The 9,730-nt window shown below is 39.0% G+C and overlaps 1 long non-coding RNA gene across 1 annotated transcript in view; it reads left to right on the top strand.

Annotated features, from left to right (window-relative positions):
• The window catches only part of LOC110454539, a 12,611-nt gene extending 3,209 nt beyond the window's left edge, over nucleotides 1-9,402 (top strand). The window contains exons 2-4 of the long non-coding RNA XR_002463385.1: nucleotides 4,855-5,065; nucleotides 5,320-5,532; nucleotides 5,773-9,402. This is a non-coding gene — a long non-coding RNA (uncharacterized LOC110454539). The remainder of the gene's footprint in view (nucleotides 1-4,854; nucleotides 5,066-5,319; nucleotides 5,533-5,772) is intronic.
• Nucleotides 9,403-9,730: the final 328 nt, after the last annotated feature.

The following is a 9,730-nucleotide window of genomic DNA, read 5'->3' as shown; positions in this document are numbered from 1 at the left end:
AGGTAAGACATGATACAGGCGAGACATTGTTACAGGTAAGACATAGATACAGGTAAGACATGATACAGACGAGACATTGTTACAGGTAAGACATAGATACAGGTAAGACATGATACAGGCGAGACATAGTTACAGCTAAGACATAGACATAGGTTAGATACGATGTGTACATCACAGAGACCTGATCATTTGTTACAGCTATATCTGGACCCAAACTAAGGTGTTCAGAGTAATTGTACACGTTATTTATCATCATTGGGGTGGCAGTGTTACCGAAAATTGATCTAAACCCCTAAAACGAGAACAGATACTCTGAACACCTTAGTTAAGGTCCAAAAATAGCTGTAACACATTCTCAGGTCCATGTGGTGTGTATGCGAGACGGATTTGTGTGGTAAATGGATACAGGTACACACACAGGTGACTGGTTGATAAAAGCGTAAGAGGGACACATGCGATACATTTGTGTAGGTGACATATTGGCTACATACAGGATGAAACATGTGAGAAAGGGTACACATGAGAGACGGACACATGTGAGAATCGGATGAATTTTTGAATTTAACACAGGTGAAAGACGTCTAAGTGTGAGAGACAAATACCGCTGAAAGATGTGTAAAAGTCATACATAAATGCATACAGGTGTGTTTGGTATTAGCGTCCAGCTAAGGTCATTTAAGTGCGTGTCTCCGTGTGTCTAATGTATGCATGTATGTGTATAATATGTGTCTCCTTACCATAGCATAGATCTAATGTTGACTTTAGAGTGCTACCTCACTAAACAACCATGCCGAAGGCACCCGGTACAGCATTCCTCTCGGTCACATTATACTGACAACGGACTAACTAAATGTGTAGATGTTGCTATTACCCTAAAGCAGGAAATAACAACTACCATTTATAAGAACGTTGGTATGTCCCAGCCTGAGAACAGAACCCGTTGTCTTCTCCTTTTGGGTGAATGTTCAACACCAAGTTCAAAGTTAGGTGTTGTCAAGCAATGCGCTAAGAGACAAATGATTATTAGGATGAATAGAGAAAAACTAACTATCCCAATTGTTGCAATGGGTGCAGCAGATTTATTTTGGCCGTTTTGTGTCCCCATGTTGATGTCACAATTATGCGGGAGGTTGCACATGAAAACATCATGTATATTCTTTTCTCAATCCCAAACCTGTCGGGGTCGGGTAAGCTATAGGTTAAGGTTAAAGTTTGGGTGCGGACGAAGGACGAATACCTGTCAGATAAGGTAAGATTTAGGTAAAGGACAAAGTTTCATGTACAGGTGAAAGTTGCATACAGATATTGTATTAAATTCTTAAACACACAAACTTTAACAGTCCTATCCCGAGTAAAATCCTGTCCACGTTTGGTATTTAAAACGAACGTACATAACTGCTACACAAAGTACAATGTGTGTACGTGAATGGGGTCAGTGACTTAGATAAGTGACGTAAACAACAAGGTATAACACACTATGGAATTTGCTCCGAAGTTACAGTACACTCAGTAATCAATATGTTCACGTGATCAGTACACTGTAACGTTATTTAAACTTTAACAATATATACGTGGTAAGATTACTGTATCCACTTTAAATTGTTACAAACAGGTGTTTTACATCATCATGCAATGTCGCTGGTGCATGGCAAACTTCCTATACCAAATTATTTATAATTAAAGTGCTATACATGGACACGATAACGTATTACCCGAAGAAAGCGTTCTACAGAGTTATGAAGGTTGTAAGTCACCGGAGCCGATGGTGACTAGCACTGGTATACCTCATACCACGAAAGGCTGGCTAAACTGGTTTTATGATGACTCGGCGGTTATACAAAACGTATTCGTACACACGTATATATACTAACTAGGGTAACGTTTACTTAATGCCACTACATCATCTCCCAAACAAAGAACACGCATACATCTATCCAGGGACAGTATATAATGCCACGGGGAGTAGCATCTCTATAACGTTCCGGAAACATTCTATCTCAAACGAATTTCCATTCCATTTGGTTTCTACGAAGCGACCGTCATAAATTCGGACCGGTTTTGAGATTCTTTAAGTACATCACTTCTGGTTGATACAGTAACTTGTATTTTACACAACTACAAGACATCACTTCTGGCTGATACAGTAACTTGCATTTTACAGATACAGTAACTTGTATTTTACACAACTACAGTACATCCCTTCCGGTTGATACATTAACTTGTATTTTACAGGTACAGTAACTTGTATTTTACACAACTACAGGACATCACTTCTGGTTGATACAGTAACTTTTATTTTACACAACTACAGTACATCACTTCTGGTTAATACAGTAACTTGTATTTTACACAACTACAAGACATCACTTCTGGCTGATACAGTAACTTGCATTTTACAGATACAGCAACTTGTATTTTACACAACTACAGTACATGACTTCTGGTTGATACAGTAACTTGCATTTTACAGATACAGTAACTGGTATTTTACACAACTACAGTACATCATTTCTGGTTGATACAGTAACTTGTATTTTACACACCTACAGGACATCACTTCTGGTTGATACAGTAACTTGCATTTTACACAACTACAGTACATCACTTCTAGTTGATACAGTAACTTGCATTTTACACAACTACAGGACATCACTTCTGGTTGATTCAGTAACTTGTATTTTACACAACTACAGTGCATCACTTCTGGTTGATACAGTAACTTGTATTTTGCACAACTACAGTACATCACTTCTGCTTGATACAGTAACTTGCATTTTACAGATACAGTAACTTGTATTTTACACAACTAAAGGACATCACTTCTGGTTGATACAGTAACTTTTATTTTACACAACTACAGTACATCACTTCTTGTTGATACAGTAACTTGTATTTTACACAAATACAGTACATCACTTCTGGTTGATACAGTAGCTTGTATTTTACACAACTACAGTACATCATTTCTGGTTGATACAGTAACTTGTATTTTACACACCTACAGGACATCACTTCTGGTTGATACAGTACCTTGTATTTTACACAACTACAGTACATCCCTTCCGGCTGATACATTAACTTGTATTTTACAGGTACAGTAACTTGTATTCTACACAACTACAGGACATCACTTCTGGTTGATACTGTAACTTGTATTTTACACAACTACAGGACATCACTTCTGGTTGATACTGTAACTTGTATTTTACACAACTACAGGACATTACTTCTGGTTGATACAGTAACTTGTATTTTGCACAACTACAGTACATCACTTCTGGTTGATACATGAACTTGCATTTTACAGTTACAGTAACTGGTATTTTACACAACTACAGTACATCATTTCTGGTTGATACAGTAACTTGTATTTTACAGATACAGTAACTGGTATTTTACACAACTACAGTACATCATTTCTGGTTGATACAATAACTTGCATTTTACAGATACAGTAACTTGTATTTTACACAACTAGAGTACATCATAACGTAAATCACGAAAGTTTCGTGGTACTCATATTTCCCGTTAGCAATTCGTGAAAAGAGAAGCTTCGATTGTCTATCTCCTAAAATGTTGATTTTGTGCATTCAAAGTAACTTGCATTTTACACAACTACAGTACATCATTTCTGGTTGATACAGTAACTTGTATTTTACAAACCTACAGTACATCACTTCTGGTTGATACAATAACTTGCATTTTACAGATACAGTAACTTGTATTTTACACAACTAAAGTACATCACTTCTGGTTGATACAGTAACGTGTATTTTACACAACTACAAGACATCACTTCTGGCTGATACAGTAACTTGCATTTTACAGATACAGTAACTGGTATTTTACACAACTACAGTACATCATTTCTGGTTGATACAATAACTTGCATTTTACAGATACAGTAACTTGTATTTTACACAACTAAAGGACATCACTTCTGGTTGATACAGTAACTTTTATTTTACACAACTACAGTACATCACTTCTGGCTGATACAGTAACTTGCATTTTACAGATACAGTAACTGGCATTTTACACAACTACAGTACATCACTTCGGGTTGATACAGTAACTTGTATTTTACAGATACAGTAACTTGCATTTTACACAACTACAGGACATCACTTCTGGTTGATTCAGTAACTTGTATTTTACACAACTACAGTACATCTCTTCTGGTTGATACAGTAACTTGCATTGTACAGATACAGTAACTGGTATTTTACACAACTACAGTACATCACTTCTTGTTGATACAGTAACTTGTATTTTACACAACTCCAGTACCTCCCTTCCGGTTGATACATTAACTTGTATTTTACAGGTGCAGTAACTTGTATTTTACACAACTACAGGACATCCCTTCTGGTTGATACAGTAACTTGTATTTTACAAACCTACAGTACATCACTTCTGGTTGATACAATAACTTGCATTTTACAGATACAGTAACTTGTATTTTACACAACTACAGTACATCATAACGTAAATCACGAAAGTTTCGTGGTACTTATATTTCCCGTTAGCAATTCGTGAAAAGAGAAGCTTCGATTGTCTATCTCCTAAAATGTTGATTTTGTGCATTCAAATCAAGACAAATTAGCTGTTTGAAATACATGCAATCGTCAAAATCGTCTCTCAAAAAAAGAATGAGAAAGAATGTAAAAAGCGAAAGGTTTGCAATAAATACTGAAAAGCACAAACAATCTATCTTTGAAGAATCGATCGTTCACAAACGAATAGTGTTTTCAGGATTCGGATTTCTGAGTGGGCAGTGGGCAGTCTGTGGCGGAATGATTCGTTTATATATTTTCGGTTAATGAGTATTTGTATTTGTTTATTTTGTTCCAGGTCTGAACACCAAAATGCGGGGCCCCGGCCCTTTGCTGGTCGTGTGGCTTGCCGCCATTCTCGTTGCCACCGCATGCGGACAACGCTGTACCCGTCCTCCAATATGGAGGACGGTGAACGGCACAAGTCCCATGCAGGAATCGGAAGGCAACGTACGAGTGGTGGCGCTGCTGAAGGCCAGCTGAGGTTTTTGTGTGAGAGTCGCCACGACGTAAGTACTGTTCGGTCTCTCCCATGTAGAAGAATCACCTGACTCTCGTACTCCTAAAATGTCATAAAAAAAAATCTAATAAGATTCACAAGTCAATGAGATTGTCTCTGCATTATATCGTTATTATATCGTTTAGCCACCTTAGAATATCAGTGAGAACGTTTTGAACCAATCTCCTATATTTTTTTAATCTTTTAATCAAGTGATAATCTTATGAAAGATTTTGTAGCATATGTGTTTTCTTTCTGTTTTAGACTCGAACAAATCCGATCTAGCTTCGAACGTCGTGGCATAACTGGCGTAGAATTCATGATTGTCAACATGAATCTCGATGACGCTCGAGAGCATGTTCAGAATCTGATAAACGTCGTAAACACAGCAGAAATGCCCATTTATCAGGACAGCGATGATCTAGAAATATGGACGACACTTGGCGGAGATAAAGACTACATCTACATGTATGACGGGTAAGAAATGTCAATGGTTAGAAAATAAAGCTGGCGTATACTCCATCCATGTTGTCTCGATCCTAACGTGTGGAGTCATCGTTCCACACGAACAAAGAAAATACTGCTCTGCGAACGTAGTATATTGATATTGAAAAATAATGTTTAAAAACAAAACAGTTCACATAATTAAAGAATCTGAAATGAAGCTTTTGTACTAGACTTACTAATGGGTAGGTCTTTTCTTTCGTTTTGTTGTAGATGTGGAATGCTGCGATACCTGCTGACATCTGATGACATCATAATCCGCGACGCTAATGCCATAAACATTCGTCTTATCAAGCGCCGCATACGCCAAGTAACAAGGCGCGATCGGTGCGCCCGGCAGTGTCGGAGGTACAGACGGCGCCTGATGTCGACGGTAGATATGGACCGGATGCAGGGACAGCAACCGGATGTTATTTCTATGTCGCGTCAAAGAAGTTCCAGTTCCGATGATAACAGGACGCCTACGTGTATGGAGCAGAATTGCCGAGGACGTAACGGACCACATAATAGACACAGAATGGTCCATCGGTTATGACAGCATTTGCAGAGACGAGGTCTTCTGGGAGAATCCACACAATCTTGATTGTGTCCGCGCAACTATCAGGACGTATGTACGTGCACACGTTATCGCCAGACAGGAAGAATGCGTTTCTGTGCATGCTCAGAAATCACGCCTTCAATTAGCGTACGTTGTCTTTGATATGACTGTAACCAGTTTAGAAACGGACATGACGTAGAGATCCCCGTTGTCCGACCGTCTTGACGACTATTGACCAGCTGACACTGTAACAGTGACAATAACCTTCAGTCGGCGACATGTCAGTGACCGACAACTCAGTCGTCTGCCGTCGCCGTGGCGACGTCGATTTCCTGATCTTGTGACGATGGTGCCTGTGTATGACAAGGAACTAGCGACTCTTGTATGTGACGGTCGACCGATGCTGGAACATCATGACAATGACAAATCGACGCGACGTCTTGTTTTTGACCTAGCGACGCGTCGCATGGTGACATGTGACACTGTCAAACGACGTCGACAGGCGTCAGTGAGAACACCTGACAGTGACATGGACAACAGAGCGGTCAGAGTAGTGACAGTGTTGTCTGAGAATGACAGCACACGACTGGGAACTGCCACTGAGACTGTGAGGTTTCCAGAGATGGAAACCTCCAGTGTCAATGACCAATAGGCCCAACTCCAACCGCCGTTGTCCACTGACGAACCGGAAGTGACACAGGAAGTAGGTGACATTGACCAACAACCGTCACGACTGGTAAAACTTGAGATTGCAGGTCACGTGGTAACGGCGTTCAACGTCCTTGCTCGTGAGGAACAGACCATCAGACTTGCAGATGACAGTCATTAACTTCTGACATAACATCAGACGTAATTTGACAGTGCGACGGCCAGGAAGACGCGTCAGAAATGTGAACGTGACAGAGTCTGTTCGGTCATCCGGACGGCACCTGACAGTGTCACTCCGTCAGCACGGACTGACAGTGACAGGGTCTGACCACAGACGGAAGCATCTGACAGGAGACTGGGGTAGTTGGCGCACCCGTCTGACCTTGACAACAACAATGACAATGACCCGTCGCCGCGTGACAATGCCGTAGCAGCCGAAACGGGAGATCACTCTGACTGTGACAGTCGGCTGGACGCAATTGACAGTGTTCGGGGTCGCATTTAACGTAAACAGGATATTTGAATAACATACAAACACCTTTTCCCTTGAACAATGATAAGTGAACTAGCATTATCTATATCTAAGAAAATTACAGCATAAGAACTTATTTTTAACTCTTAATGAAATCATGGAAGAGGAGATATTCAAACCATTTTGCATGCTAACACATAGAAATTCTACTAAAAAAGATTTACTGGGAAGAAAATTCAAAAAGTTTACAAAATGCAACCCTCAAGCAACTGACCGGAACATTACCTTAATATACACGTATCAATGGTCTCAAGGACGAGATGGTCAGATAGTGGACAGCCTATATGACGACATTTGGACAAAACCCAAAAGGTATCCAATGTTCAGATAATCCGGCTGACCAGCTGACCAATGCTCTGATGTGACACTATTGATATTACTTGACCAAAGAACCATCTTGTGACAAATACAATCAGACTAACCACTAGTAGTAGTGGCCAACTTATTTAGTTTAGATGGCGATTTGAGAACGGGGAGGAAGTGTCGAATGTTTGTTTCTAAGAGAGAGGTATATTGATATTTGTATTTTATTTACTATCGTCGGATAGTCACTGCTGATTTTGCTTTGGCGATGATATAATCCCGAAGCGAAATCAGCAGTGGGTATCCGACGATGTCTGTTAACTAACAGAAATATGTTTGAAAAACAAACAGAAGATGATATGCATTAAGAATTAATTAAACAGGGGTTTGGATCGCTTTATATATATACAGTTATCCCGTTTCTGACAAGCTGAACCCATTACCTTAGAAACGTAAGTAGTGGCTACTTACCCATAACCTGGTGATATAAAGAGATTCAAACCTCTGGAGTCACAAGGTTATATTACTGAAAACAATGTTAATTAACTGTTATAGGTTGGCAACAAAGAACGTATATGCAAAACACATTTGAGAGAAAGAATATTTTACATTTATATTTTAACAACTGTCGGCAATGCAAGATCATATATGAGTTGGCGGGGATATTTTGAAGTGATGTGTTTTCGCCATGTGAGGATCCCACCTCCGAAATTGTTTTTTTTTCCAAATGAAATACTAATAATAACAGAGATTAGAGAGATGTGAAAATCACGACTTTTGCTATTTTGCATATATTTTGTTTGTGACTAGCCCTCATCAAGCCCCTGTGTTCACTGTGAGACAGTAAAGGGCATTTGTGAACAAGAAATCTGTATTTGTTTGACTGATCCGTCCATACCCCATTCTATGTATACAGCTGAACATGATAAACATTTAAGAACTACCTAAATGAACATTTTTGTTCTTGTGGTGGGGTCCAGTTTCGAGTTAGAAATCGTAAAGAAAAAAACATTTGGTCGAGGCAAGGGGTTTCTTAACCACATTAACACCCTGGGATTAAATGATAGCTGAGAATATTTTGAGGAAACATGAATTGCAGAATATGATGGGAATTTCTGGCACACGGTGAAAAGTTGTGTTATAAACCCTTGTGGTGAATATGCTGTTAGCATTAGCTGCAGTAAAATCGCAGCTTTTTACTCAGTAAGCTAACGCATCATAAAGTGCAAATGATGTGTAATCAGGATAAAATAAAGGGATTAAAGTCGACCCATACGTGTAACATCACGACCAGTGAGGCAATTTTTTTTACCACATTAACACCCTGGGATAAAATGATAGCTGAGAATGTTTTAAGGAAACATGAATTACACAATATGATGCGAATTTCTGGCACACGGTGAAAAGTTGTGTTATAAACCCTTGTGGTGAATATGCTGTTAGCATTAGCTGCAGTAAAATCGCAGCTTTTTACTCCGTAAGCTAATGCATCATAAAGTGCAAATGATGTGCAATCAGGACAAAATGGGTTAAAATAACAAATACATATATTCTGGTTCACAATGCCCTGTGTAAGAAGAGAGAGGGAGAGAATTGCCGTGAGTGATATTGTCGTTAAGGTACACGTGTTTGTCGATATGTGACGACCCGCTATAAAGCTAGGGATAGAAGTAGTGGAGTCTGAGGGATTCAAGTCGACCCCATACGTGTAGCATTACGACCAGCGAGTGTATGGATAGTAAAACACTTCCTCCCAATAAATAACATTATAATAATCATAATTCTGTTATGAATTTGAACTAATAAACATGATATTATTCAGTGATGTGTTTTGTTCTATTTTTGGATGCCAATAATCGGAGACTGATAAGCTTGCACAACGTCTAGAATTCTGTCAAGTTAGAAAGACAATGGAACATGGATAAGACGAATCATCAAAATAAGATATTCTCCAAAATAATTGCAAACTCTTATAAACTACTACATCTGAAGCAACAATTTGACGTCTTTTCCCATAATTATTGTTAAACATATAAATATTGGAAATCAATTCATTATTGTAAAGACTTAATGAAAAGTGAAAAAAGATGAGTCGATTGCATGTATCACTTCTACTTCTAAATGGTACTGACCAACTTCAACAATTTGAA

This window comes from Mizuhopecten yessoensis, unplaced genomic scaffold, assembly GCF_002113885.1.
Source record: "Mizuhopecten yessoensis strain PY_sf001 unplaced genomic scaffold, ASM211388v2 scaffold7907, whole genome shotgun sequence".
Lineage (NCBI taxonomy): Eukaryota > Metazoa > Mollusca > Bivalvia > Pectinida > Pectinidae > Mizuhopecten > Mizuhopecten yessoensis.
Note: the sequence above shows the minus strand (reverse complement) of the source record. Positions and strands in the feature narration are given on the sequence as shown.